The following is a 16,144-nucleotide window of genomic DNA, read 5'->3' on the forward strand; positions in this document are numbered from 1 at the left end:
CCCCGACATAAATACACCTAACAAATCAGAGAATCAGATCCCATCCATTCGCCATGATGGATCCAAATGCTGGAAGACTTTCTATTCTACTAGCTTCCTTTTCCGAACTGTCAGCCTTTAGAATTCACCTTGTTTTTTGTTTTCCCGATTGTACCGAAATATTCAATTTTAATTTAAACAAGCATCTTGCTGCTCAGTTCCTCACTTAGGACCCGCCAATAAATCTGGTCCCTAATCCACACTTACCCCTTACGTCTCAGTATCAATATACCTTGTCTGGGGTAACTTAAACTTAACAAAATATATTACTTAAGCGTAGTGCTGGCCAATTATTAGTATTCGTCTAAAATGTTCTTGGACCGCATGAGGATTAGATAACACTTGCAGTTGTTTCTTGTTAGCGTAACCATTACTCCAATATTATAAGTGAAAACGGGTGACAGACGTTTTTCTATCATTAAGAACAATTACAAGATTCGTCTTGGTTGACTTGCCAGCGCCCCATGAGAGGTGTGTAGAGAAAAAACACCAATGTAAGATAGAGGAATATGAACGTTTCTGATTTTTTTTAGATTGGGATTGATTATTCGTATTATTTGGATTCATCGGATTACTGTTCTCATCTTGAGTTAGATTTTCACAACGTTTCAGTCGATATAACTTCCGACATCCTTCAGGTTTATCTTGTCGAACTCGGGAATGTTTCTGTAGTTGCTAGGCGCTGTATGTGCTCTCCGCTTATCTCGGCATTGGTTTCCAGTCGTCCTGTACTTCACTTGCCACTGGTATTTAACAATGTCGTCTCAGGAGAGGTGTGGTTGGAGATTGCGCACCTTCTGCCAAAAAGATTTCCCGCGCAGGCAACCCTTCATGGGTATCCATAGTTTCTCCCACACTGAAGGAGCCTGCTTTTATATATATATATATATATATATATATATATATATATATATATATATATATATATATATATATATATATATGTATATATATATATATATATATATATATATATATATATAATTCCTTATGTTTGATATAGATTCAGATTACCCCTCTATTTCACCCAATCTCTTCGACGAAGCACTAGAACTAGCTAGAAAACTAACAAAGATAACAAAATTAGAATTAGACATTATAAGATTAGCAAGAAGAACTCTGATAAAATATGATAACAAACTATGGACCAGAAAAAACAGGACCGGATAGTGCACAAGTAACGAACCTTGTAGACCTTTATATACTAAATGAACTATATAAAAAATCCAGGACTAAAAGGAGAACTATACCGGTATGATGCATTGTTTTACATGAACTCAACAAATAGGTTATTTGAAAAAGAAAACTAACAAGAAATTAAACAATTCTTCAGTAAGCTGAACGTAGATATAACAATAGATCCAAACCATAAATGGGTAAACTTCTTAGACATAACCCTGAATTTAGACAACAACTCTTATGAACCCTACCATAAACCTAACCAAACGTTATTCTACATAGATCACAAGTCCAACCATCCGAATGGTATGAAAAAAGCACTTATACCTAGCATCTTAAAAAGCATATCCAAAATATCACAAAATGAAGAATTATTAAAAATAAAGAATATTATGACAAAGCCTTAGCTAGATCAGGATATAAAGAACAAATGACATTTGTTAAGGAGACTCGAAACAATAACACAAGTACAGAAAGAACAATAAACAATGCAAATGTAATATCTTACAACATGTCTATGAAGAAATATAATTATGTTTCAGTTTGAAGAAATATTATATTATAAAATTATGGGGTGTTCGTTCCCACCTAACTTCCATAGAATGGAAATATGTCACAAAGTTTAACAAGGTTTTTTTTAATATAGATCCACAGAATATTGTGATAAGTGTTTCAGTGTGAACAAGTATGGTATAATAAATTATGGGGTTTATCTATTTTATTTTTACTTTCATCATATTTTGCTTTGGTTTTGATACCCCCAAATTCGAAGCTATCTCTTTACAACCCTTCCTTTTCATAACCTATCATACTTTCATAAATCAGAATCCATTTTGTGTAGGCTGTTTTTGAATCCAGTCAACGACGGGTACTTTTGCTAGTATATATATATATATATATATATATATATATATATATATATATATATATATATAATAGCAAGAGTTCATTGTATTCTCATCTCTGTGAAAGGAAAAAATTCGATAAAAGCACGTTTTCACGCAACGAATACATGAAACGCTCAGTCGTTAAACGACACGTATGACACAGAACTGTTAAACGTTTGGTTGCCTTAGTTTTATTTAACAGTTTATTGGATTGAAATGTAATTCAGATAATGAGGCCTCGCATCAGTGAGTGAGAGCCCATGCACAAAAACATCGCCCAAAGAAAGGCCCTGAAACAGTGCGTATGTCATCCTGATGACCCGATAATATCTGGAAGCTGAAATGAAATATTACACAAATGAAAACAGCCGAGGAAACAGGAACATATATAAGCCCACAAGATAAATTAGTTCTTTGCAGTAACAATATTTTATGTTGTCCGCTTGCTTTATAGCGAGTTTCTTTATAGCGAGTTTCTTTATAGCGAGTTTCAAGTAGCTAGTTTTATTCTATAGAGTTATGTTTAGTCCATTGTACTTTAAGACTGAATTGCAACTATTAGATATTAGATTCGCGACACCTGGAAAAACAAGGGCCATTGGAGTAGACAAACTGAACTTATAATTCTAACAATCCCGAATTTATATAAGATAAAAATACAGGAAAATGCCATGAAAATCAAAGGGCAGCGAGAAAGGATGATGGGTCAAAAAGAAACTCCGGGGGAAATGACGCAGACAGCCCAACAGATAATGATTAAAGAACAATATGCAGATTTATCACGGGTTTGCGGAAAGAATTTCAAGTCCAAAAAATGAAGGAAAATTCACTGAAATAAAATTGGATGTTTTACACATTCGATAACTAACAATCAGTTATCTTGCAATCTGCAGTATCTTTGGGTAAAATGAAATATCCACAGTTATATAGTAGCAAGTTTCGCTGTAGAATTATCTCTGTGAGAGAAAAGAAATTCAGAAAACAAAGCAACCTTAGTGAAGAAGATACACACACAATTAGGCCAGCAGGCAAAGAATTAAATTTCCAAGCATGTTCGGAGAATTGGTACATATTTGACCACACAATCAACAATGTAGTACAAAAAAAAATTCGACATAAAGAAATATTGAAGAATGCGGAGATGTTATATGCCAAATTTGTGTTCCATTGTATCGTAAGAAAGAGAAATCGATTAAACCAATAATTAAGAAGAACAGACTGTAGACGAAGATGAACGATACAAGAAATAAGAAAATATATTTGAAAAGCGAGCTTCGCGTCTGCAATCCCGATGGAGACATCTCAAACGATGCCCTGATAGTACTTAGATGACTACGCATATATTTGCGGTTGGGATGTCAAAATTGTTACATAAGTAATCAGTAAACAGACACCGTGTTCACACTAATGGACAGAAATAAGAAACCATGAATCAAATTATAATGGATGCTCCCTAAAATTGTTGTTATATAATGAATGCTCCCTAAAATCCATTTCAAATACTCCAAGTAATCAGTAAACAGACACCGTGTTCACACAAATGGACAGAAATAAGAAGCCATGAACCAATTTCAACCATTTTTACTCTCACATACAGCGTGTCCAAAAAGTCACTGAAGGGTTGAAAATTATTTCGGATATTTTACAGATAATATTAAGAAATTCAGAAAAACAAAACAAGCTCAGTGAAGAGGATACACACACAATAGGGCCAGCAGGCAAAGAATTAAATTTCCAAACATGTTCGGAAAATTGGTACTAACTTTTTTTTTTTAAAGTCCTAACTTTACTCTAATAGAGAAAAATAATTCCCGGCATTTTGTTTTAATTTTTATCGCTAGTTTACTTTGTAGCCTGGGGGGGGTGACGAATAAGATAGGAAAGTAGATACAAATAAATACATAAATAAGACAAGAAAAACAAGTTTAAACAAGGTAACATGAAACACATTTAGGATGAATTTTAAAAATACTTAACGTCCGTTTGCCTGAATGGTCCAGCGTCTTTTTGCCAACTGGCATGTTGTCGTGTCTTTCTAGAGCGTAAGAAGATTTCTATTTCCGGATAAATTGTGCACGTGTTCCTGTCTATTTATAGAATAAAAGTCGTTACGTTCAGATGTGTAAATATTAAAATTACATTTAAAAAAAAATGTAATTTTAATATTTACACATTAAGAAAATTGATTATGAATAATTATAGCATTGAACAACGTACGTAAGTTAGGAAATTGTTTTATTAAAATCAGGGGTCAATTGTGTTGACTCAAAGAGCTTATCGACGGCATTTTCATGTAAGAGATAACCCAAAGGCAGAGCACAATTGAAAGAGTTTATGTTAACAAACTCCAAACACTGCAAGAATTGAAAGAAAACACCAGAAACGAAATAAGAATTAAATCGCAATCCAAAAAATCCTGCAATCTGTCATGAATAATGTTTTTGAAAGAGCAGAAATAGGTGAAGGTGAAATGGGAAACATTTAAAAAACATTTTTCAAAAATAAAGATTGTTTGAATTTTGCCTCGTTTTAAAAGATACGCAATGTCTTAATCAGATTTTTTTTTTTACACGGAGGTCACCACTTATCAAGGCCCGGAAGCCACTCAGGGATAAGGGTCATTGCAAGTACAGTACGTTAGTGTGGGAATTTAATGAAGTGTTTACTTAAGAGGGCGGTTCATTAGGAATTTGTTAACGTTGTGTTAAAATCAAAAATCGAAAATCTATTAAGGTTCAAAACCATTCAGTGACTTTTTGGACACCCTGTATAGAAATGTCGTAATGGCTTCCAAATTAATTAAATATCTACTCACAAATGAGTATATTACTACTTCCGCACAAAAAGGTAAGTTCCTGGAATAACAGATTGCATGAAACATAGAAGCATGATATGAAAAAACTATCCAAAGTGCGAGGGTTAAGAAAACTAACTTGAATGTCATATGACTTGATTTGGCTGATACATGTGCGTCTATGACATCTTCAAATGCTTTAAATATCTTTTCAGATGCACCCAATTCCAGAGAGAATACGCAATATCCTTGCAACGTATTTCGCTGGATTTCATATGAGTTTTACTACACATTCCTATCGTATAAATCTGATGAGACTTAAGGTTGGAATTGTAACGGGATGTACAATGTCACCTATACTTTTCATTAGTTTGATGTATATAATTCTCGCAGCAGCAGAACACAGGGCAAACCCTATTAACGTTGGTTAAGAATGATGAAGACTCGTAGACGATACTGAATTCCTTATATGAAAAGAAGCTGAAACACGCAAGTTAGGGTTAGAATGATTGATTATCTGTTGATATTTAAGCCTAGGAAGTCGTGAAGCTTCGTCCCTGGAAAGGGGAAAATACTTCAGGGTATATGCTTTGCAGTGGGATGTCACGAAATCATTACCGTCTCAGAAGAACGGATAAAGAGCTGAAATAGATGATACGATGAGACCGACAAAGACAAGAAGCAAGTTAAAGTGATAATGTTGAATTGATTTCTGTTTACTTGAGAATTATCTGCAGCACTATAAAGAAAAAAAAAGTATAGTTGACACTGTACATCCTATTTTAATTTCCACCTCGAGCCTTATCCAGTTTCTGGTACAGGTATCTGTGATAAACGGCATACGAAACCCGTCAAAGTTGATGAGAGTTTCAAAACGACCGGACACTGTCCACTGAAATGTAAATACAGTTTTAACAATAAACCGACCAAAATAGGGAAAGAATCGCTATTTCTAGAATTAACAAGCAAATAAAATATAAACCTAGGATTAAAGCCGTGGGCTTATATTTCTAAAGCAATTACTTAGTTGGATAGCATCGAAAATGAAAGTAAATGTACATACTGCAATTTGCATCGCGGATTTCTATCTACCTAGATGAAAAGGGACAGTGATCTCGTGGTTAACGATACGGACTAGCGACTTGAGGGTCTCAAGTTAGAATCCAGTTCGTTCTACAAAAGTCACAATCACTTAAGATGTTGGCAACCTTATCGTGATTTCTCCCGTAATCACAATGTTTTTTCTAGAAAGAATTGTGATTAGAAAAAAAGTCTAGGAAACGAATGCCAACAATAGAATATTTGGATTAATACGATATTATGATGATATATCAATATCTGAAGAATTTGTCAACACTGGAGTGGGCCAAGAGATCAGTTTTAATCAATGATAAAGAGCAATAAATTAAAACCAAAATTATACACATTTTGATTTGGCCAAAGTTCCATGAACTCTGCTTAGGCATACTATCTTGTGTGGTTATATACACTAACAAATATAATTGATAATACAGATAATATACCTGGTGCTACCAGATCAGACTGTCTGAAGATATTGGCTTCATGAGGCAAAATGCACCTAATATTAATGCTTTTTGTTTTCCAATTCCTTTTGCAAAACTTTATTATGTTTTGCAAAACAAAAACCAAAAACAAGCTTTTCCCCCTTTTCCTCCTTTCCATTTTCCCTTTCTTTCCTCCACTTCCTGACTAGTTTCCTAACTTAAAATGTACCAAACATTAATACTGTAACCCTTTTCCCTCTCCCATTGTAAAACTCTTTCATGTTCTACAAAGCAGGGAACAAAAACGATAAAATCCACTATAAAACAACAAACCAAACACTACAAACTAGCGATTGGAGATACAAAGAGCTTCAAGGATAAACATAAACAAAATAACTGGAGTCGGCATTAAATAACCGAAAATAGTTTATATGCCGTAAAACAACCAAACCAAACTCTACAAATATATATTTGAAGATATAAAAAACTTGAAGCGTAAAAACTGTTTCCAAAATAACTAGATTTGGTGTTAAATAACCCGAAAAGGGTGGATATGCCGTAAAACAAAACAACTAAACCAAACCAAACAGATGACATAGAGATTATGATTAAGCTGTAACACGGCAAAAACTTCATGAAAATTATACATGAAGAAAATAGGCCTATGTAAACTACTGGCTAACATAAACATAACTCATATTAAGACGTCTTAAATGGACATACTTACGATACATATTAAAAAGATAACAGCATCCCAATATATGTAGACCCAACGTTCATTCACCCTCCACCAATGTTTAAACAGATTTCTTATTCTAATGAACGTAGGCTTAACAATAACTCTATATATTTAAGGAGTCAGGTAAAATTTATAACACAATGGGTAGCACAATATCAAATTTTTTAAATAAAAAGGAAGACATCAATAACCATAATTAAATTAAAAATTGAAGAAAAAGAAATATAATCTGTTATACTCCACTCTATAATCAAATGCTAAAAACTAAACTTAGCAAGAAATTCCCAAATTTCACGGAAAAACTATTCCCCAGTAACCAATCGCCTGCACAGAATATTCAATAGAAATTACCTAAAAATGTCCTATAGTTGCTGGGAAAACTTAGAAATGATAATTGAAGCACATAATACAATATTAAATGAGAACAGTGAAGAAAATGATACAAAAAGTTTACAAAATAAAAAAAAAATAGCGGTTGTCTTCAAGCTACGCATTCCCTTGTTTACATAGATTTCGTGCGGTCCTTACATTCGGCAAATTTCATTGTACGGACGACTGAAAGTGTACATGATGCACCGTTATAATCTAGATTAAAAACTTTCTAATAAAAAAATATTGTTTGAATAAATATAGTTTTTATTGGAAATTTTTAACATAGAAATATAAACGTTAATATTATTATTATTATTATTATTATTATTATTATTATTATTATTATTATTTCTTTTTTTTTCTAAATCAAACACAAAAATAGAAATTTTAATCAAACATTTTTTATAATATATAAAACATTTATAATAAAAGTATATTATGAAACGTGTTTTAATAAAAATAATAAAATATTTATGAACTGGTTTTAATTAAATATGGTATTTTCAAGTTTTATTCACCAATATTCCAATGTTTAAATAAAGTGTGGTTTTCATATATACAAATAAATAAAAAGTTTGATTAAAAAACTGTTGATAAATATTTTATAATAATTTTCTTTTATTTTGAAATCCTTTTCATGTTGTTTGATTAAAAGTTCTATTTTTGTGTTTTTTTTTATTAAGTTAAAACCTCCGATATTTCATAAAGTTTATTTTTATGTAAAAATTTTGAATAAAGAGTATATTTTATTTAAACAATATTTATTTTATTGAATTAATTTGGAATTCTTTTTTTTTAGAAGATGAAGACAATAGTCAACAAATAATTAAATAAAAATGAAAGAATATTTTTTATTGGAAAATCTTTTATCAAGGTAATAACGGTAAATTATGTACACATTTGATTATCCGTATAATGAAATTTAGCAAATGTAAGGATCGCACCAAATCGATGTTAACAAAGGAATGCGTAGTTTGAAGAGAACCTAAAAATCAATATATATATATATATATATATATATATATATATATATATATAGACATATATGTAATATACTGAGTTCATGTAATTCAGTAAATGTTTCTCGGATGCTTTTCCCTTTAGGGATTCCCGCCCGCCTTTTTTTCTTTCTATTCAAAAAATGCTTCATTGCCTAAAGTGTGTTTATTCATAAAGTCTGAAGAAATGCTGGGTTTTGAAAATTTTCAAACGATATAATGCTTGAAATTGTCAAATTAGACATTGAAACAATTGTAACGTAAAATGAAATACACTTTTTGTTGTCATCAACACCTTGTCTTGAAGTCTTGATTTTGCACACACAGTATATATATATATATATATATATATATATATATGTATATATATATATATATATATATGAGCAAACAGTTAATAAAACACGTTAAAAACACTTTGAAATGAGTTAAAAACATATTTCATCTGAAAAGGAAGCACTAGATAAGTGGATGGTCATTAATCCGCGGAGTTTCGAAGAAATACTTTCCTTCTTATCAGACGGTAGGAATTAGCAAAATGCGGGATCAGATTTTGCATGCCAAAGTATTTGATGAAACAAGTAAGTCAAAGATCTTACTTGATAACAAAAAAGTGAAACATAGGGAATATGGTGAAGAAAAAGGTAATTATACGTGAATGGATAGTCTGGTGGAAGATAAATAATCCAATGACGGTAAAATCCAAATATATTACTTCAAGAAGATTATTTGAATTTCCATTTATATATATATATATATATATATATATATATATATATATATATATATATATATATATATTATGGCAGTAGAGTTTAGTTTCCTAGAAGTACATCCAATGAAACAAGATGTGTCTACCAAAAACTGCTCAATGAGTAAACAGAGCAGGTATATGAAATTTATTTATACAAACATTGATGGCTACATATGTGCGTACATGTTTCTGTAATCACCCTTTACTGGGGAGATTACGTCTTCATGTCAAGAATTACCCTTGAAAAACCGGAGTTGAGTAGATAGTAATATCGAGGAAGTAAAAAGAAAGTCGAATAGAAGTCAAGATATAGATAGAGTTTTTAATATGAGTCGGAGTAAATTATCTTTCGTTCAGTGTAGGGAGGATGAAACATATCTTTGTTTAAAAAAAAATCTCAAAAAAGAAAAACATGAAAAATACGTTTCCTCGACTGAATTTCTTTTTCTCGGCTGCACAACGGAAACGTATTTGTACAATTGACCGAGGTATTATATATTTTTTTTTACTTTGCGAATAGAAAAAAAGAAGAGCGTCTTCAAATGTAAAAACGCATCGGTTGGTTTCAACATTTACTTTGAAGACTTTATTTCACACAAGCAAACGCTACAACGCGCGCGCTCACACACATACACTCTCTCTCTCTCACACGGATATATATATATATATATATATATATATATATATATCTTCTATCTATTCTATACTCCTATAAATTCGTTTTTCTTTTGTGTGTATTGATATTCATATTAAAAACCATCTTTTCTTTTTATTTAAAAAGAAATACAATTTTCTTATATATGGGTTGTGGAAATGCATTCACCAGCAAAAGATCTAGCTAATTTGCATATTCTTTTAAACATTCATTTTAATTAACTCCCTATTAGTTTTTTCGGGTTTCTTATGGGATGATCATCTCTAGTTAACTATTACGTGTAATTATATTCATGCAGATATTCTACATGATTTATACTTGCATAATATTTGTCGTAAAAAGTTTATAATAAACACAAAATTGTTTCCATATATATTTATGTATGCGTATATATTTTTGTTTAACAAATTTTGCCTACCAAACCTCTAGAGTTTTTGGTCTACAGACATGAAACTTCATATATAAGGTATTTGAATCCATGCAAAACTTTATATTTGGATTTTAGCCCGGAAAAATGGGTGCAAAAGTGTGAAAATTAAAAAAAAAAAAAAATGAAATTTGTCAGGTGAAGGTCGAACGCCGGCATTACGAATGCATAACGTAGTAGCTATTGGTTCACGTTTTAATTTTTAACCTTGCAGGGAACATGTTTTCAAAGACCAGTTAATGACGGCGGAGGCAAAATAAATCGTGAGCTGAACGTTTTAGTTTCGATTCTCGGTGGTGGCGCATGAGTCTTTTTTAATACTTTTTAAATCATTACTATATATTGCATCTAATCTATCCATCTATCTTTCTATATATCTATCTATAGATCTTTAAAAGTGAACGTGTCTGTGTATCTGTCTGTATCTGTGTATCTGTGTGTGTGTGTGTACATTTCACTACGCAATAACTCTGTCAATTTTTAGTCTACAGACTCGAAATTTGATATACAGGATACTGAGATTTGGAAAAATCGAGGTGATCCGTTTTCGGCCAAAAATTTGTCGATTAAGGGATCAAAGTTCAACGATTTGACGTTTGAGAACTCTACCAAACTCCTCCGACAATTTTGGGTCTAAACACTTGAAATTTTAGATAAAGGTTCTTTGAACATGGATCTAACTTAATAACTTGATTTGAGCCCAAAACAATAAATTTTACGGGGTCATAATAGTGGTCAAAGTTAAAAAAATTGACCGCTGTTTTTTTTTTCTCAAATACACATCCAAATACCCGGGCAACGCCGGGCACACATGCTAGTATATATATATATATATATATATATATATATATATATATATATATATATATATATATATATATAAAACAATTTACAAGGTCCTTATACCGCAGATTTTCCAAGAATGCTATTCTTATTATTATTTTCATCAGAGGACATATGCATATAAGTTAAAATTTGGAATTAAATTCAGTAAGTTTTTAAATTTAAAATTTAAAATTTTAAAAATTACGGCAAATTTATTATTCGACAAGGGATATAAAATTTTTAAGTTATATCGTTAACCAATTGATTTGCAATAAATGGCTCATTTCATCAAGGAAAATGTGCTTTTAGCAAAATAATGTTAATAGGAGTCATTAATTTTGCTATGTAGCAATGTTTATATATTGAAAAACTAAAAAGCTTGCATGAAAAGCCTAAAATGAGCCAAGATTAAAAAAGGATGATCCATGGTGTAATGAAGAAATATAAATGCAAAATCTAAAGCAATGAAGAAAGGTATAATCTATACGGAGAGTTTTTCTAATGTTTAATTGTATGCATATGAGGTTAATCTCTCTCCCCTGTCTGTCTGTCTCTGTATATATATATATATATATATATATATATATATATATATATATATATATATATATATGTGTGTGTGTGTGCGTATTGTAATCCACATACAGTACTGTTTCATTGTATCAAAACTCATATATTATATGCTCTATAATTACATTTAGCTTCATAAATTAAAGACCAGGTATAAATAAAGGATTAAATATGATTGAAAAACATATTTCCACAGAATATATATATACTAGTATTTCAGCCCGGCGTTGCCCGGGTATTTGGAGGTGTATGTTAAGCAAAAAAACAAAAAACGGTCAATTTTTAAAACTTTCACCCCTATTATGACCCCTTAAAAATTATTTTTTTTGGCTCAAATCAAGTTATTAAGTTAGATCCATGCCCAAGGAACCTTTATCTAAAATTTCAAGTGTTTAGACCCAAAATTATCGTAGGCGTTTCGTAGAGTTCTCAAAGGTCAAATCGTTGAACTTTGACCCTTAAAAGCCAAATTTCTGGCCGAAACCGATCACATAGATTTTTCCAAATCTCAGTACCATATATATCAAATTTCGAGTCTGTAGACTAAAAATTGACAGAGTTATTGCGTAGAGAAATGTACACAGACACACACACAGACACGTTCACTTATATATGTGTGTGTTTGTGTGTGTATGCGTGATTAATTAATTAAATTATATTTCTAGCATGAATTAAGAAAAACAATATTTTTCAAGAGCGCTCAATATGCGAGAAAGCTTGTTTATAAATATAATTATATAAACAGCTGAGAAACTTACGCGTATCGACCAGCGTTTCGACGGTAACAAATCATTAATGTGGTTTCGGTCCGGGAAGGACTGGCTTGTTGTGTTCAAAATAGAGTTGGAGGCAAACCGCCGTGCAAGCAGGCTAGCCTTCTCGATTGCCGTGCAAGCAACCTCAAGGTATCTAGATAGTGAGGGAATTTTTTATTTCCCATTATTTACTACACTAAATCCCAAATATTCAAGAATTTTCCGAAAATATCGAAAAAAAAAAACAGCAAAAAACAAAATGAAAATATAGATGTGTATTCACATGATTATTTGAGTTATCGCATTTGAATTTATTTTTGGCCAGCTTTAGAGCTCTTCTAAGAGATAGTTTTCAATCCCGTTCTACCTGTGCATGCACTATAAGAGGAACGTTTACTTTTTTATTGATGCGACTTTTAAAGCGTATGGATATGTTCGTCTACTACTTCGGTGTAGTATAGTCTTTATAAATATTGACTATGATAGATATGATATGCGTATAAAACGCAAAACGCAGTAAATAGCTGACGAACATACTAGAATTTAATATTTACCCATCTAATTCATTCATATGTTTTCTATTTACGACCCCGGTAATCCGTATACTTTTTTGTTTACCGTTGTGGGAATTAATGCATACTTTAATTTGGTATCTCTTAAACTCGTCTGAACTCCAATCCATAGTCCCTCCTTGCCAAACTTTCACAACCCCCCACTCAACTAGCTACGACCGTTATCAGCAATTTCTCCCATTGTCTATCTGTCTACAAAACTTCAGTGAAAAAAAAAAGCTTCTTTCCTAGCACTGCTTTCCCGTAGAACACTGTTCAACTGGTTTCCTTCCGACTACAATATGGTAACCTTTAAATCCAATGTAAACAAATTCTTGTTGTGCCGTCACCTTAAATAATCCTAATTCTACCCAATCAACATCATTAACGATTACTACACTACAATCTTACATTCATTAACCCCTTATCCTCGAGTGCCATTTGGGCCTTCATAATTGGTGATTTCTTGAAAAAATGTCGTTTTTATTGTGTTCTATTTACGTATATTTGACCGCATTGTTAATAATCTTATATAAATTGCCTCGCTATATATTACACACAATGCTTCAAGCAAACTCTGAATCTGTATGTATAACAATTATATGCTAATTTCGAAGTCTTTGATTGGAGATTTAGAAAGAATTAATGGCAAGCGTAATTAAAAATAAAACAACATATCAAAAGACTAAAACATGATTTCTTTAGAGGAAAAGAAATTAAATTTCACTATCAAAATTACATGTTTTCAATGCCTTTATTAAAAATTCATTTATTTGGTTTTTACTCGCAGATTAAAAGAATGGCGTTCTACTTTTTGTTGGAACTATTTTTTTATCCTGTAATTTTAACTTTAGGACAAATGGTCAGCCATTTTGCAATATTAATTTAGATGCCTTTCTTTCTTTACGTGTATTATTTTGAAACCGCTACAAGGGGTTAAGCGGCCATGTTGTGACGTGATTTAAACGCGGCGTTTTGATTGGTTGGTTTTCAGGCGCTTCTCTTTCTCTGACAACCTGTAACGTTTGATGTCGACTCTCTTGTTGTGTGAACTGGGGGCATTAAATACTTTAATTAATCGGAAAGATGTCGCGAGAACGACAAAGAACAGAAGCCGAGGGGAAAGGAAAAATGTAAAACAAAAAAGAATCGAAACATTAAAATAATTTCATGACCGAATCAGCGCTATGAGTGGACATGAAACAACATAATTAGAAACAACCACGTCCGCCATTTTGATTTTGAATAGAAGGATGCGGTTGCGAGAATAAAGTTTCGAAAGTAATTTTCGCTGTTCATTTTTTTATTTATTTATTTTTTTATTAATTCTTGGTTTGCATTTTTTTGGTTTTTAGCATCGTTAATGCGATTCAAAAACACGAAAAAAAAAATGTTGAGGTTAGTTTGACTTCTCCAAATTAGAGGAACCAGAGCGTATTCTTTAGTTTTATTTGGTATTTGGTAAAATACTTGAGGCGTTGAACGAAAATAGGGAATTGGGGGAATATAAAGCATGGAGTCGAATCGAATGTTCCTTCTATCTTTATCATATACTATGAGAAAAGGGATGAAAACGAATACATTTTTTAAATATTCGTCTATGCAGTTTGTGCATTTATCACTGAAAATGTAATGTCTAACCAGCAGGATGGCCCGACGTTGTCCGGGATTGAATAATGACCAACGAATGTTTCACCCTCTCATATTTTTACTGTCACCGAAATCGGTGAAATCATCCATTTTTCAATAAAATTGATTTATTGTTCGCTCTAGTTAGAGACCCATGACGGTGCACTGAGAGGGAGCTTCACATGCCTCATCATAGTGACTTACTCCAAAATATATTGTAGTCTACATTGCACTGTAGAGAACTCACTGTTGATTTTATAAAATATATATTTTATATATAACGGCTGGAATTAATATATAAAATGCAGAAATCAAGTATGATGGTTCAATTATGCTCTCAGCAAACATTGATTTCGAACGCGCCCCTGTCATATAAAAAAAACTACTGTTAACTTTATGTGCCTGGCCTTTCTGCTTGTGCGGTGATAATGGCTTGTATTTAAGTTTAAAACTGAAAAAATCAAGTATCATAGTTAAATTGTGCTTTAAACAGAAATATATACGGTATAATCGCGTTGACATACCGGTTCTCGTCAGATCACCGAAGTTAAGCAACGTTGAGCCTGGTTAGTACCAGATGGGTGACCATTTGGGAATTCTAGGTGCTGTATGTGCTCTCCGCTTATCTCGGCATTTGTTTCCAGTCGTCTTGTACACACACTTCACTTGCCACTGGTATTTAACGATGTCTACTAAGGAGATGTGTGGTTGGAGATTGTCCACCTCCTGCCGCAAAAATTTCACGCGCAGGCACCCCTTCGTGGGTATTCATAGTCTGTTAAAAACTGAAGGAGCCCCCACCAATTTCGAACGCGCCCCTCTCATAACAAATAACATACTGTTGATTTTATATGCCGGGCCTTTCTGCTTGTATGGTTATAAAACTTCTCAAATGCACTTGTGATGTTAGGCTTTATATACCGTTGCAACGTCCGCCACATAGTACAAATATATCCGTCGTGCATGGCACAAATAAAACATACCATACTCCTCCTCCAACGACGTACAATGAGCAAAGTTACCAAATTCGGCCGTTCTGGGTCCCGGTTAGTCACCCAGCATCTGGCTGTCACTCTGATGAAGACCCTGGATGTTGAAAAGGCGTTGTGGGAAGATTAAAGGAGCAAATCGCAAGGTCAGAGTCACTGGGGGAAAAGTGTCGTTTCAGCCAAAAGTGTCGTTGTCAAATCTATAATGGACGAGCTCTCTCTCTCTCCCTCTTTCTCTCTCTCTCTCTCTCTCTCTCTCTTTCTCACACACACGCACGCACGCGCACGTACACACGCGCACGTACGCACGCACACAACGCCTTGGTTTGAATGAGACGTTAAATTATTAGTTAAAAAGGAAATCCCTATAATGAACTATTCCATGACGTCACTTCCGTTCATGAAGTCACTTCCGGATTCAAAAAGTGGTTGACCAGAGAGCTGGAGACAGACACGCGAAGCGGACGGTCGTTCAC

At 32.6% G+C, this 16,144-nt stretch overlaps 1 pseudogene; it reads left to right on the forward strand.

Moving 5' to 3' along the window:
- Window positions 1-15,176: 15,176 nt before the first annotated feature.
- LOC145263491 (5S ribosomal RNA) lies at window positions 15,177-15,293 on the forward strand (annotated as a pseudogene).
- Window positions 15,294-16,144: the final 851 nt, after the last annotated feature.

This window comes from Euprymna scolopes, chromosome 38, assembly GCF_053919585.1.
Source record: "Euprymna scolopes isolate OS-2025 chromosome 38, ASM5391958v1, whole genome shotgun sequence".
NCBI classification, from domain to species: Eukaryota; Metazoa; Mollusca; class Cephalopoda; order Sepiida; family Sepiolidae; genus Euprymna; species Euprymna scolopes.